The sequence below is a fragment of the Lissotriton vulgaris genome, chromosome 1_1 (genome assembly GCF_964263255.1).
Source record: "Lissotriton vulgaris chromosome 1_1, aLisVul1.2, whole genome shotgun sequence".
Taxonomy (NCBI): Eukaryota; Metazoa; Chordata; class Amphibia; order Caudata; family Salamandridae; genus Lissotriton; species Lissotriton vulgaris.
The window spans coordinates 1876175268-1876191285 of record NC_141685.1 but is presented as its reverse complement, the minus strand read 5'-3'; the positions used below and the strand labels follow the sequence as shown (position 1 = coordinate 1876191285).

General features: G+C 47.5%; 1 protein-coding gene across 1 annotated transcript in view; it reads left to right on the top strand.

Moving 5' to 3' along the window:
- ASZ1 (ankyrin repeat, SAM and basic leucine zipper domain containing 1) overlaps window positions 1–16018 on the top strand; it is a 1750578-nt gene that overhangs the window by 635271 nt on the left and 1099289 nt on the right. The gene's annotated exons all lie outside the window — the stretch shown is intronic.

Sequence of the window (16018 nt, the reverse complement as noted above, 5' to 3'; positions counted from 1 at the left end):
ACTGCCCTTTGGTCAGGCGATTCTGGGTGGGGGTGGTGGAGCGAATAGTCGCAGCTACAGGCCTTCGGATGCCACTCGACCCCCTGCATTGTCTGCTTGCGTTAGTCTGGAAACCCAAGAAAAAGAAACTTTCGTATAAATTGTTACAATTAATGTTGGTGCTAGCCAGGCTCAGGGTGGCGATTACTTGGATGGGGCAGAGGGCCCCGGAGGTGCCCATTTGGCTCAGATGTACGGGAGTGGTCCCTAGCTGAGGAAACTCACATGCAACTCACTTGGAGGGATGAGAAGCTGCAGGACGACTTACTGGCCTGGCATGCCATGTGTGCATCGGGGCTGGCAGAACAGGAGCTTTCCTCACATGACAGTGGGGGCAGTGGGTTGGCTACGCCAGTTGGGTCTGGGTCTGACTAGGAGCGAGGGGGTGGACCCTAGGGATATTCGCCGCCTGCAGTAGCGCCATGCCTGGTTCCTTCCTCACGATGCTTTATTTGTATGCTATTGTGTTCCTTCACCATGAGTCCGTTCCCTCCCTGATGCCGCCTGTAGTCCTAAGTGCCGATAATGAGGTCTTCTATCTGCTTACATACACTGATTTGATGCCAGTTGTTTGTTGTGTAAACTGATGAATACATTTTTTTTTAAATAATATAAAAATAAATTAAATAAATTAAATAAATAAAAAGTAATAAAAAAATATAATAAATAAAATAAAAATATCAAAAAAATATATATCAAAAAAAATAAGCAGAATACACACTGAAACGAGGCAGCGAAAGAACTTACCACCTGATGCTACAAGGGTGTCAACTGTGAGGGTGCTGACAACCCCATTGCGGTCAGAGAGTCAAGAGTCTTGAACTTTGGCCATGATGATTTTAAGTGAATCCACTCTTGACAGACTCCCAGAAGCGCGCTTCTCACTGCTGCCTGGAACGGACCATAGCAGCCGCTCTCCCTGCCTTCCTCGCCTGCCTGTGCAGCTGCTGGCTACTGATACCAGAGAAAAGATAGAGAACCCAGATGTCTCCCATTCAACCTGGGAAATTACGAGCTGAGCGGGGTGCTCGGCAGAATCTGGGGAGTGCCTTCCCCACTGCCCCCAATGATCAGGAATGGTTATATTCCCCAATGTAGCAAAAGGATAAGGGTCCGACAGAGACTGAACCAGCTCGCTTTTGAAGACTTACCGGGAACCGGACAACATGTGCACCCATAAGTTGCTGCACTTATGGTGGGGCATGGTCTGTGTCTCCCATATCTGCTTACCGGCCCTGTGCTGAGTCCCAAACTGTATATCAAATGCCTGCAATTCCTTAACTCCTGGTTACCCCCTGCATGTCGGCCTGGCCAGCGCAGCCTGCCTCGCTGGATTGTGCTGTGGGTTTGGGGCACTGACTGCCCCTGTTGGAGTTCACGTGGATGCACCCGCTGTTTGCTTAACTCTTGCGGCCCCATGATCTAATAGGGGTTTTTGCTAGGGTGCCCTTTCATCCATTTTAGGATTCCCCTTCCTGACACTTGGCTCACACTCCTAAGATGGCAGTCTCTACCAGTAGAAATTGGACTACATACATGCAGTTTCACAAAAAGTAAAGTAGGACTCAACCAACCATAAGACTTCTCTAGGGTGCGGCCATCTTGAACTGGTTCAGTCTGTTGCATTCTCACCAAAGCTGCACCAACCAGGTGCCTACCAGCAAGCGGACCTCTAGACTTTGAAGCTGCCCTCGTACCCTAAAGCCATTTCTCTCCAATTCCATCCACAATCTACCTCAAACACAAAAGAAAATAAATAAGAAAGGACTACAGTACCTGCCCTGATCATCATCAGTGAACCCCCTTGTTAGACCTGGCATCACTGGTGCGTCTCCCTTCCTCTGTTCACTTCCTATCTTTTATGATGGCTTGATTTAGATGCTCTGGGCGCTGTGGCACTGCTAATCAGTACCACAGCACAAATGCTCCATGTGCAAAGAGGAATTGGCATAACCATAATGCCTAGGTCTGTGTAGCATGTTTGTTCTAATAGCGAGTTACCTTCCATTTCACTGTTTACTATTGTTGTTATCCGTTCTCATAGGCCACAATGGGCAGGCTGAGGATTACCTTTCATGATCCTTTCTGACCCCAGGACCCTGATAGGAAATTCGAATTTGATATGTTTAAGCTCAGGACATTGAGCTACGCCTTTTAGTAAGGACCCTTTATATATCCCATGTCTGAAAATGCCTCTTCTGGAAAAGCTGTATTTTCTGGCCTAAGCTTTCCTGTAGGCTTTGCTAGTGTGTGTATTGGACATCTGGTTTTGGAGCAGCAGGGCCAGCTGGGTCAGACCTGGTTGGAGAGAGAGATCGGCATTCAGTGCATGGAGAGGGATGGCTCTTTGATCTGAACAGGGCCGTGCCAGGCAAGGTGAATGATGGCTCCACCTTCCACTAGGCGTCTGCTAGCAGAGCCCCTCATTCTGAAAGAGCAGGATGTCGCCTCGTAAACCAAGTGCTCCCTGACCCCACCGATTTGGGTCTGGCTGGACTGAGTGATTTGTGACTTTAGAGAACAAAGACTTTTTAGGTTTAAAACGCTGCGCTGGAACCTTGTTCAAGTGTGTTCCTTCTGGATGTCCAGACAAAACTCTGTCTGAGAGAACAGAGTAAAGGACTTTGAAACTTTCACCAAGCTTGCTGACGAAACTACCCGAGGGCCTGAATAGAGAGGGCCTCCTGCTGAAGTCTCAGGGACATTAGACTTCACAACGTCAGCCGTCGGGATCCCTGTGTGAGGAATTCTACTTACAGGTGAGGCCTCCGTTGAGTAATCCGGAGCCTCTAGTTCTACTGTGAGGAGCGCGGACAGGTAACCCTTGTTCACTGAATCTGTGTGGGCCGCTGCAGCTAAGAGAGAGTTGCGGCTGCTGACAGCCCGCCTTAATTTGAACCTTCGGAACCTTCACTGAATCTATGTGTGGGCCGCTGCAGCTAAGAGAAAGCTGTAGCACTGAGTGCCCACCATTGTGCCAGCCTGGTCGAGATCATCCTTTGTCCTGAGGGCCGCCGCAGCTAAGAGAGCTGCTGCTGCTGCTGCTGCTGCTGCTGAGTGCCTGCACCTTTGCCAACTGTGCATCATCGTGACTTGTCCTCATGGGCCGCCTCAGCTAAGAGAGAGCTGCTGCCGCTGAGTGCTTGCACCTTTGCCAATTTTGCCTCATCGTAATTTGTCCTGTGGGCCGTCGCAGCTAAGGGAGAGCTGCCGCCGCTGTGTGACCACACCTTGTTCACCATTGCCGAGGATTGTCGTTATCGTCTCGTGGACCGCCACAGCTAAGGGAGAGCTGCTGCCGCTGTGAGCCCACAACAGAGCCGCATGACGAGAGTCATCGCCATCACCAGCCCAGGCTGCCTCAGCTGCGTGCTGCTGCCTCTGAGAGCCCGCCTGTCCCCGGTTCCCCGAATCATTGTAGGTGCATGCTGCGGACCACTGCAGCCAAGACTTGTGGTCGCTGGGAGTCCGCCTGTCACAGTTTCCGGTTCTTTAAGAAGCTGCGTGCTGAGTCCCCTTCCAACAACAGGTATCTGGTGCCCAACGAGTCGCGTAGGCCCCGGCCCTGAACTCAGTCAGTGCCACATTCTTGTGAATTCGTTATTGCCTTTTTAAATCCCTACTGATTTACGTATGTTGTAGCTTGTTAAACTGTTTAGAGAGTCTTGAGTTACTGCCTTATCGTGCATGGTCATAAATGCTTAACACACTGCCTCTGAGATGGGCCTAACTGCTCCTGCTACATTACCACTGGGTTGAGCTGGGGTTGTCAAAGGGGGTAGCCCCCTTGCCCTGACTTAGGAAGAAGGGTACCTAGTTGGACATTGGCGCCAGCCATTGCCAACTAGAGACCACCATTTCTAACACCCCTTAGCTGTTTAAATCCCATCCGAACAGCTGGTTCATCACCCCTCTAAAAACCGATATCACAGGCCGAAAAGAGCGAGCCCTAAGATGTCCAAGAGAGAGGCAATGCATCTAGCTAAAACCTATGACCTCAGCACAGCCCAGACCTTTCCCACCTCTAACATCCATGTGATCACCTCAATTGGCAGAATCATCAACCCAACTAGGGCTACAAGAACACAATCACAACGCACTAAAATACCTTTGGCTCCCCTCCCAAAAACACAGTACCAGCAGCACTATAAACTGTATGCTCTTAAACTGTAGATCATTATTCAAACACTCAAGAGAGTTGGCTGAAGCCATACTGCACTATGACATTGTGTTTGTCACTGAAATCACTGTCACTGAAATCTGGCTCAACTAATCATCCTATCTAGTCCTTGACCTCCTGGTCCCCCCAGGTTTCTCCATCGTCAAGAAGGACCGGATGGACCATTGTGATGGTGGCATAGCCATCAGACATAAGAATAGCATCACAATGGCTGACACTAAAACCTTCTCCTATACAACATTTGAATATCTCAGCAACAACTTAAAGCGAAAAGACAACAAAGTAACAAAATGTCATCTCATCTAGTACCCACCATGAAACACTCCCGCCTTCGGGGAACAACTGTCTCACCTACTTACGCTCTGCTCTCTCTCTGATTCCGACAACATAATCCTAGGTGACTTCAATCTCCACTGGAATAACTAGAAGGACACATTAATCCAGTTAATAAGCAAACTCCTACTCAGCAAAGATCTTACCCAATACTGCAATGGACAACCCCACAACAAAGGCTTTACCTTAGATGCTGCCAAAGCCCAAACTAATAGTTCGACTTGGCATCGTAGGCCTGGTTTCCCCTGACTTTTTTCCTCTACCTCCTGTATTTCTGACACTGTGCTGGATTTCATTTTTGCTGATTTTGATGCTTTGGGCACTTTGCCACTGCTGATCAGTGCCAAAGTGCAAGTGCTCACTGTGTATATTATTATTGTGATTGGTTATCAATGATTAGTATATTTGTTTTACCAGTAGGTCCCTGAACGTAGAGGAAATGTGACAAGATAGCAAGATTTAAAGGCATCTTTATTGCTCACAAAGTAAATGAGCAATAAAAATGCTTTTAAATCTTGTTAACTTGTCACATTGGCTTGCTTTCACAGACCGAGGTCAAATGCATCTGTTAGGTCGAGGAGATTTCGTATGGTACTAGACCTGCAGGTCTAGTGCAATTTTTATGATTTTTCGAGCCCTGCTTTTAGAAGAAAGTAGCTATTTTCTTGTTCAACCTTTCAGTGTGCCTCTGCCTGTTTGTGGATTGACTGTCTGGTTTGAGAGTGACAGAGGCTGGGGTGGCTCCAGGAGTCTGGTGAGTCAGCACTAGGCTGAATAAACCTATCTGCATTTGGAGGGGTGGGAGGAGTAGCACCTGTGACTGAATAGGGCTGTGCCTGCCTTCCACAATTCTGGCTCCACCTCGTGTGGTGCTTCTGATGACCCTGTCCCACACTTACACAGAACTGGTTTGGACTGGGTCCAGGACCCCTCACACATAGAGAACAAAGACTTTTGGGGTATAAATATGAGAGCTGAAACTCCTGAAAGTTAGACTACTTTGTAATAAAGAGGAATCCCTGCCAAAGAAGAAAAGCTGAAGAGACTGATGAGAAGTACTGCCCTTGCTGTGTGTTTGGGGTTGGCCTGAAGTTTGCTGTTTCTACTGAGGAGAGAACTAAAGGACTTTGCTGTGTCCCCTGCTTGACTTTGCTGTGTGCTGTGTCCCTCTGAAGAAAAGTCTGCAAGGGCCTGCGAAGTGCTGGCGTCCTGTTTCTGAAGTCCCAGGCACAAAAGGACTTCACCCCCATCTTCCCTGAACTTCCTTGCTGGGAGTTCCAGTCTGCCAGGAGGGCCTGAAACTCTGTGTGAAGCTATTTTTCTAAAGGGAGCTGGAGGCGTGAAGCAATGAGAGAAGCGTGACTCCGCCGCGGCAGCCGCTGTCGCATCATCACGGAAGCATGTTGCCGCTGTTCGCCGTCTCATCACCGGAGTAGCGTGACGTTGCACAGAGGGTGCCGTTGCATCACCGGAGAAGCATGTTGCAGGGCCGTCGCATCGTTGAGGAAGTGTGCTGCTGCTGATCGCCGCAGCAACACCAGAGAAGCGTGTCGCAATCACTGAGGGTGTTGTCGCATCACTGGGGAAGCGTGTCCCAGGGCCTGTCGCAGCTCTGAAAGCCACTGAAGTTGCTGCACGGCCGTCAGGCGTGCACACATCTCCTCCAAGATGTCGCATTGCAGTGAAGATGGCTTTTTCTTGCACCGCACCTGATCGTTGCAACATATCAAGGGGCCATCTTCTTGCATCGGAACGGGAGCGCAGGAAGAATCAACGCATCGCCTTTCTTTTTGCGTAGGGCATCACAGGTACTTTGTGAGTAAAGTGTCGCATTTCATCATCTACAAGTTTATTTTTGCAACAACCTTTCTTAAGACATTCTACTGATTTTTTTTTTTTTTTGTATGTTCAATTTTTGTTTAGTTTAGCTAAAGCTACTTTATTTTTCAAAACTGGTGTGGTGTCCATTTGTGGTGTTTTCACTGTAAGACTGTGAGTGTTGGTATAAATACTTTACACATTACCTTTGGGATAAGCCTGTCTTCTCGTGCCGAGCTACCAAGGCGGTGAGCAGAGGTTATCTAAAGAGTGTATCCAACTCATCCTTACTAGAAGCATGGGTCCCTATTTGGTCAAAGGTACCTACCTCTGCCAACTAGAGACCCCCATTGCTTACACTAATTAACCAAAGTCTCATCCAAATCAGCAGAACAACTGTCAAATCATATTAGCAGTCATGTAACGGTACATCTGAATGCACACAAATAAAATGTGCATTATAAACAACCGATCATAAGACAACCTTGAAATCACCTGGGCAACCATGTAAAAATAGGTCTAATTGAGCATAAAAATCAATACATACTAGTCATAAGAAGTGTTGTCGGATCATAAACCACTGTGGGGGGATAATATTCAGTGCCGGACCCTTAATAAAATTGAAACTTTCCGTTACAATAGCTAGGAATATTTTCATTCTATGTCAGAACCGCAGGTGGGGATTATGCTGCTTCAAAGCTTGCCCACAGCCAAGTGAGCCATCTCCAGCAATGGCTTGAAGTAAAACCTGTTACAGGTAGAGTTCGAAGACCAGTTGGCCTTGTTCACTATATCTTCCAGACGCGCACCCATACTGAAAGCCTTCGATACCATTACACCTCGAACAGAATGCACTCCAGACAGTTTCAGATCAGTGCCAGCCTCCTTCATCACCCACCTCACCCAGTGATCTTTAGTGAGATATGAGACTGCCATGTGCAGCTTTTGCAGAGCAATCAAAAGTTTATGTTCTCCAGGCAGATGGAATTCCTCCAACATTTCATGGTATGCTTTGAGGCATTGAGCAACACACAATTTAGGAGAATCTGGAAAGGCCAGGTAGGAAATAGCCCTGGTGTTACATTTAGTTCTCCCACTAACAGTAAAAGACACCCCAGATGGAGAAAAGGTCCTGCCAGAGATGTCCAAGGCCTGGACATCTGATAACCCATCTATACGAGACCAGGTTTAATAGAATAGCCAGCTGTTTTCTTGACAACCCAGGACAAAAACAGAATAAGCTCCTGATTGACATCCCAAAGAGAAAAATATTGTGGTTCTGGAGGGAAGACCGACGGATCCCCCAAAGATGCCGACATACAAGAGAATGTTCTCCCATCGTCAAGGCCTCCACTGGGACGTCTCCTGCTGATATGTCCAAACAGATAGTATTAATGGAACAATATTAGTAGGTAAAGAATTTATAGAAAGCATCAGTTGTATGTGCCAACTTATTCTAGGTAAAAAACAGTCAACAATAGTAACCACATGTTGAATTTCACAAAAAAGGCCAAGGCTATCATTTAGTTATAAAAATATATTCATACTTTTAATGATAGTTATAACTCATTTTTTTGGGGTATATATTTTTCTTTGTCTTTTTAGTCATTTCATCATTTTTTTAAAAAGTGTATCAATATAAGAGAGTATCGAAAACAGTACAATATCAATAAATATAAGCAGAGAAAGAAAATATTAGGTCACATATATTCTTAGCCATCATAACAAAACATATTATCTAATTCAAAAAAAGGGGGGTGTTGAAAATATGGTAGATGGAAGCTACCCGCATTTCGGCAAAACTGCCTTCATCAGGGGACCGTCAATTGCAATAAAGTTTTATATTTCCAACTGTTTTGAAGATAGTTGAAAATAGCGAAAAATTGTGTAGGTTGCAGATCAGTAAGAGAAGTCTTGATAATCGCTCCTTCTTCAATCTAGGTAAAATGGGTAGTGCGACATCAGGTCTCTACTTTATGCACGGATAACTTCGCATAGTTTCAGGTATCCTATTTGAGATTGTGTGGGCACGATTATGGGAGTATGTTCTTCAATAAAGTGTTGATAGTGCGTTCAATATTTCTAAAGCTTTGAATCAAAACGGTTTCTTGAAAATATGCAGTTTGCTTGAAATCTTCTATTATCTTTCTGATAAAAAGCGGTAAGCTTCAGAAGCATCCTTAATTTCTTCGAAATCAATGCTGGGGGCCTTAACGGAACCTCTGTCGTCGTCTAATCCTATATACTTGTGGCATATTGTTCCATTAATGGAACAATATGCCAGACCTTCCGATGCCAGTGTAGCCAGAAAGTTGAGGACTTGCACTACGTCCACGACCACAGGATCAAAACCACTTTGCACGCGCCAATGGGTCCATAGCATCCAAGCTTCTATATTGCTTAACTGTGCTGTCAGCCAAGGCCTTGAAGAGGAGTTTCTCAGCTTTTCTTGAAAGGCCCGGGACAGACCATTATCCTCTGTAATTCGCCATGCCATCAGGGACAGGGAAAGGGACCCTCCAAGACTATCTGATGTGGCATTTGTTCTGGCTTGAAGAGTAGAGGTGGAAACGACACTTGAGATTTCGAAATGGGAGTGATCACCACTTCCGCCCTCTGCCATCTCATCTTAGCGGGGGCCTGAGTGATCATCCAGAATGGGGTATAAGCATACACTTTCTCTAGACTACAGTCCTGGAGAAAGGTGTCTGTGGTTTCTGCCTGTGGGTCTGGCCTCCAGCTGAAAACCTGGGCAGTTGATGGTCCAACCTGGTCGATCAAAAACTGACCCCATTTGTTCTGAACTCTACCAAAGACCTCTGGAAGAAGTTTCCAGAGACTGGAGTCCCAAAAATGACCTGAGTGCCAGTCCACCACCTGGTTTTCCTGGAGATATTTGGCTGTGACTGAAAGCTGATGGTCCAGGCAATATTGCTAGAAACTGGTCACTAGTCGGAGAGGGTTTTCGAATGTGTGGCACCTAAGTGGTTGATATACCGGACTGCCGATATATTGTCCATCTTTAGGCGAACGCACAATTGGATTCTGTCCTGGGTCCAACACTGGAACGTAAAGGACCTTGTGAGAAGCTCCAAACAGTTGATATGCAATATCTGTTCTTGAGGAGATCACAAACCTCCTGTGGGAAAAATCCCCACATCTAGCGCCCGATCCAGATCCGCTGGCGCCTGATTCTATGTCCAAGTCGGGGGCTGAGCCAAAGATTGTTTTCCCATTCCAGGCATCCATATGGGACAGCCACCAGCGTATCTCCTCCAGTGCTTCTGCTGAAAGGGTAACATTTAGTGAGTGAGCAAGACCTTTGCATAAGCGAGCAGCCTTCAGATGCTGCAGGACCCGATAGTACATGGGCCACAGAAAAATCGCTTTAATCAAAGACAAAAGGTGACCCACCAGACAGGCGCTTTGCCTCAGTGAAACATGCTTCCTGGCCAACATCCTCCGCAACTCATGGTGGATTTTTGTCTCCTTCTAAGATGGACGACTCAATATGGCCTAGAGTATCAAAAACCCCAGGGGAGTTGCCGTCTGATAGGTAACCAACAGAGACTTCTCATTGATGAGAAAATCGAGACTCGGCAGAAGAGTAACCGCCACCTGTTGCTGAATCGGCAGCTGTCATGGACACTGAGCCAAGAGGTGCATGTCATTGAAATAAACAATAGGATGCACCCCCTGCGCCTGCAGGTACTCCATGGCCGGTTTGAGAATGTGTGTGAAGCACCAAGAGGCGGGGGCAGAGCCCGAAGGACAAACTAAAGATTTGTACGTTTGGTGGCGCCAGATGAACAGGAGAAACCTCCTGTGTGGAGTAAATATCAGAATTGATTAAACAAAGTGGAATCCACTCAAAGTGGTAGTGGTCCCTAAAGTGATGGGGAGCACACAGTGTTGTTTAAATGCCCCTCACACACCAACAGGCCCCTTGGTGTCATGCTTCATCATCGGGGCCTTCGCACCCCTCTACGGGATGCGGCGTGCTACGACTCACGGCTACGTAGGAGCACTTAGTAGTGAACTTTGTGAGGGAGTGTGTTCTAAGGGAAAGAGTGTGAGTGAAGTGAGGTGGAAAAAGTGAGTATTAAAAAATACCTGGCGCGTAGGAAAAAAATATAATTTATTATGTCCTCGGCTGGTATTATTAAAAATGTGCAGAGTGAGGTTGTAGATATACGTACTAGGGTATTACAACCGCTTCAGAGTGTCAACATGTTTCGGAGCGCAAGGGCTCCTTCTTCAGGACAAAGATATGCACGTGATCCTCACCTTACTCACATGAAATGTAAAAGTGTTTATATACAGAAAAAATATTTAATAAATAAATGTGTACTGTACCTAACAATGTTTCATGTATAGGTAAGTTCAGTTGCGCCCCATAGTTGTTGAAGAGAACTTATTGTTCTCAGTCTGATAACCTCATGAGCCTATGCGTGGTATTGGGGGGATCCTTCCATACTGCTCAGTAAAGCAACTGTTACTGCATGACTAATCGCCTGCCTTCCCCTCAACGCCGCTCCGCACTTCATCGGAGCGGCGTTGAGGGGAAGGCAGGCGATTAGTCATGCAGTAACCGTTGCTTTACTGAGCAGTATGGAAGGATCCCCCCAATACCACGCATAGGCTCATGAGGTTATCAGACTGAGAACAATAAGTTCTCTTCAACGCCTATTGGGCGCAACTGAACTTACCTATACATGAAACATTGTTAGGTACATTACACATTTATTTATTAAATATTTTTTCTGTATATAAACACTTTTACATTTCATGTGAGTAAGGTGAGGATCACGTGCATATCCTTGTCCTGAAGAAGGAGCCCTTGCGCTCCGAAACATGTTGACACTCTGAAGCGGTTGTAATACCCTAGTACGTATATCTACAACCTCACTCTCCACAATTTTAATAATACCAACCGAGGACATAATAAATTATATTTTTTTCCTACGCGCCAGGTATTTTTTAATACTCACTTTTTCCACCCCACTTCACTCACACTCTTTCCCTTCGAACACACTCCCTCACATAGTTCACTACTAAGTGCTCCTACGTAGTCGTGAGTCGTAGCACGCCGCATCCCGTAGAGGGGTGCGAAGGCCCCGATGATGAAGCATGACACCAAGGGGCCTGTTGGTGTGTGAGGGGCATTTAAACACACTGTGTGCTCCCCATCACTTTAGGGACCACTACCGCTTTCTGAGTGGATTCCACTTTGTTTAATCATATTGCCAAGGGAGACTGAATCCACTGACTCTCTCTCTCCCCCCACCCCCCCTGGTTATATCTAAATATCAGAATTGCCAGGTCCAGATGTACCATCCTGTCCGAAGGACGCAAGACATCTCAAAGAGGTGGATGCCCTCCATTTTGGAGTGGCGATAAACTAGCCACTCGTTGAATTCACTCAAATTGATGACTGGTCGCTGCCCCCCATCGGCTTTGTTGATGAGAAAAGTGTTGCTGATGCAGCCGTGTGGATGAGGAACCGAGGGGAAATAGCTCCCTTCTCTATGAGGGCTGTGACCTTTGCGTCGATCAGCCCAGCATTTTTTGATGAAAAGTGAATGTGTCTGCGGCGGGAGACCTGCCGGAGGGATCCATAGAACTTCGAAACCTCTGAATTGTTTTCCAGGTGGCTCCCTACCCTTGAAAGGGAAGAAGGGAGCACACTCACTGGAAGCAGAAGCAGCTTTGAATCCTTTCTCCCTGCCTCGGAAACTCTGTTCTTGGGTAGTGTAGAAATTGGCAAAGCTGAATTAATCCTGATAGAAGCCTCGTCTGCAGCCTTGCCCTCGTGGAGGATATTGGGAGATTGCCCGTCCGGACGAGCGGCCCCTGCTTCGATCGGCACCATGAAACACTCGTTAACACCTTGGCTGCTATTGATATTTTCCTCCTGTGCTGAAAATGATATTTTCCCATTGTTCATGACGAGCTCAGCTCGTCATCAGCACAGCTCCACTGTGCCTCATGACGAGCTGAGCTAGTCATGAGCATCGAAGGGGTTAAATGGATAATATGGCTTTGTCCAAACATGTAAATGTATTGACAAACTTGCCCAATTCCTTACTAAAGGGTACTCCAGAGAGTCCCCTTTGGGCAACCGCTCCTGCATCCGGGACCCCCAGAATGCTTCGGGTCACCCTTTAATAGGAAGGAGCGGCAATGCTCCACAGACAGCGCGCAATTCACGTTACCTAGGATAATGATCGTGTGCTGCCCATCCAGAGAGCACCCTTGGGGAGATTAGGGAGCCCGAAGACTTCGCATCCTCGGCCATGTCAAATATCTTGATCAACAGGCCAATGTAGTCCAATAACGTGTCCTGGCACTCACTTCAAGGCCTATCCATACCCTTTCTGGGATGTTACATAACCATGGCGTGGAAGGTGGTCATTGTAGGGTCCAATTAGGGTGTCAGGGCCACCTTACAACCAGGGATGGACTGGGGCAATCTGCCTGAATGTGGCTACGGCCCTAATTTTTGAGAGGTTTGCGACAACAGGCTGCCACTTAATTCTTAACCTTCTCAGACGGGGCCCATTCTGCGGACCTAGGATGGATAATGCCATTGGGGCTAAATCTGAGGATTCAGAAGGTTTTTTTTTTATCCCAAAACCTTTATTGAGGCAAATAAAGAGTACACAGCTTCTCGCCTACAACCTGAAAGCTCAGGCCGGCAGCCAAAACAGTATCATTAATGTAAATCACTTGCTGCAGGAGGAAGTATAGCTAACACGGCAAGCCGCCTACAACCCATCTGGGCCGGCCAAGATGTATACCAACGAGAGCTGCGTAAGGATGCTTTCTTTAACAATGAGGATTGCTAGGTATACCAAAACAGTGAATGCTTGAGGTTTCTTGGTTTTTACCTTTATTTACTTTCAAACATAACAAACCTATGCAATTAGTACAAACTGTTCCCTCCCATGGTGTACCCACCATATCTGGTATGTGGAGTAAAGGATCCTTCGGTGCAGAGCGTCAGTATGGTATCAGCGGTAGCCTGATGTCACCATAGTCAGAACTTAAATCTCTCCGCACCTGATGGACTAATCCGAATAACATGGGGGGGTATAACTGATGATTAGGTAGTGAACTCCACTAAATGTTGTCTATTGTGATGTCATGCTAAGTGTATGTCCTTAGGGTAAGGGATCCATAACTAGAGAACACGGAGAGTGTCCAAATTGTCGTTGATACAGCTAGTGTAGCTGGTGAATGATGTATATCATTGACACACTGGTGTACAGTGGGTGATGGTAATGTACTACAAGAGCTCTGCTATGTCTTGCCGCATCACATCGCTGCGAACATCGTCGCAGAGCCATCGCATCGAGGGGCCACGAGAGAAGATAGACGCTGCGCATCGCTGCCGCACCTGAGATAGTCGCCGTCCCAAAGATCGTCGCAAAGTGGTTCCTTCTTGATCCCACGATCTAGTTTTCTGTAGTCTGGGTAGCCCTTTTTATACCAGTCTTTCCTTTGTTCTCTTGAGGCAGAGAGGCCTTGACTTAGTCCGAACCAGTTCTGGTCCGTTCTGGAGCACTTTGTTTTCCTGACTTATTCTTTCCCTTCAGAGAGAGGGGTAGGGTTGTCAGCTGCCCTGCAGGAGGTGGAGCCAGCATTATGGAAGGCAGGCACAGCCCTATTCAGGCCCAGGTGCTATCCCCACCCACCACTCAAGATGCAAATACAGTTATTCAGCCTAGGGCTGACTCAGCCGGCCTCCTGGGGGCTCCCCAGCCCCTGTCACTCACAACCCAGACAGTCAACTCACAAACAGGCCAAGGCACACAAAGGTTAGACAAGAGAACAGCCACTTTCTAAAAGTGCTGTTCTCCAACACAGGATTTAAAAACCATCCTTCCTAAAAGATGTTATTAAATAACGAGTTCAGGGATACCAGACTTTAATTTTCTATCTTGCTCCTATGGGAAGATATGCAGGTAAACATTATACACAGCATTCTCATTATAGCCTATGGGCAAGATAGCCCTCTCAATAGTGAAAAATGAAAATGGCTGTAATTCACTACCAGAGCATGTCACACACACCAGTACATGCTATGCCTTCCATATACACTGCACCCTGCCTAGGAGGGTACGTAGGACCTTCTACAGGGGTGTCCAATGTGTACAGAAAGGGAAGGGTTAGGCCTTGCCAGTGTGAACTCTGGCCAGGGCAGCATGGCAGTTAGCAACTGCACCCAGGCACTGCAGTGGCAGGCCTGAGACACCATTTTAGGGCTACTCATGTGGGTGGCACAAGCAAAAACCTAGACAGACCATCAGCGTTGGCAGGTTCTGTGCCAGGGTGGTGTTCCACTGTAAAGTCTATTCCCTGTGCAGAGATGGACCACCTCATCAGTTTTGGTTATCACCCCTCATCTGCATTAACCATCTGAGGGGCCTGTGGTCTGTCTTAACCCGGAAGATGCAGGCCTCAGCTTCTTTGTGTCCAGACCACAGCAAAAGCTTCCCTTTCAATCGCACTCCACCTCTGTTCCCTGGGAAGTAGCCTCCTACTAATGAAGGCTACAGGTTGGTCCAAGCCTTCGTCGTTGATCTGTGAGAGTACTGCTCCCACACCATGCTCTGAAGCGTCTGTCTGCACTACAAACTCACTGGAGAAATAAGGTGCCTTGACCACAGGTGCTTTGCACATGGCAGTCTTCAGCGTATCAAAAGCAGTTTGACAGGCATCGGTCCAATTCACTTCACTGGGTCGCTTCCTTGAAGACAGCTCTGTCAAGGGGGCAACACTGGTGCCATATCCCTTGACAAACCTTCAGTAATACCCGGTGAGACCTAAAAAGGCTCTCACCTCTGTCTGGGTCTTGGGGGGCTCCCAAGCCAGAATGGTATCAATCTTTGCCTGTAGGGGCGCCACCTGGCCGCTCCCTACCTGGTTTCCCAAGTACACCACAGATCCCTGCCCTATCTGGCACTTACTGGCCTTGATAGTGAGGCCTGCCTTTTGCAGAGCCTTCAACACTTTGCAGAGATGTTGCAAGTGTTCTTCCCACGTGGAGCTGAACACAGTAATGTCATCCAGGTATGCAGTGCTGAATTCCTCCAGCCCGGACAGTACCTGGTTGACCAGTCTCTGGAATGTGGCAGGGGTGTTCTTCAACCCAAAGGGCATGACACGGAACTGGAATTGCCCCTCTGGTGTTGAGAACGCAGACCTCTCTTTGGCCTCCCCAGTTAAGGCAATCTGCCAGTACCCAGAAGTTAAATCAAACGTACAGAGGTACTGGACAGTGCCCAACCGATCCACAAGCTCATCAGCTCTGGCGATGGGGTGTTCGTCAGTCTTGGTGAATGCATTGAGCCCACAGTTGTCCACACAAAACCGGAGTTCTGGAGTGGCACCAGGCGCAGCAGCTTTTGGTACTAAGACCACTGGACTAGCCCAGGGGCTGCTGGAGGGCTCAATTACCCCTAGTGCCAACATCTTGGAAACCTCTTCCTTGATGCTGGCCATGACCTTGTCAGCTACCCTGTAAAATTACTGTTTCACAGGTAACTATTGTCCACATCATGGATGCACCATTTAGTGACACCTGGGGTCAGGGCGAACAGGGAGGCAAACTGACCCAACACCTGGCAACAGCCCCTCTGCTGT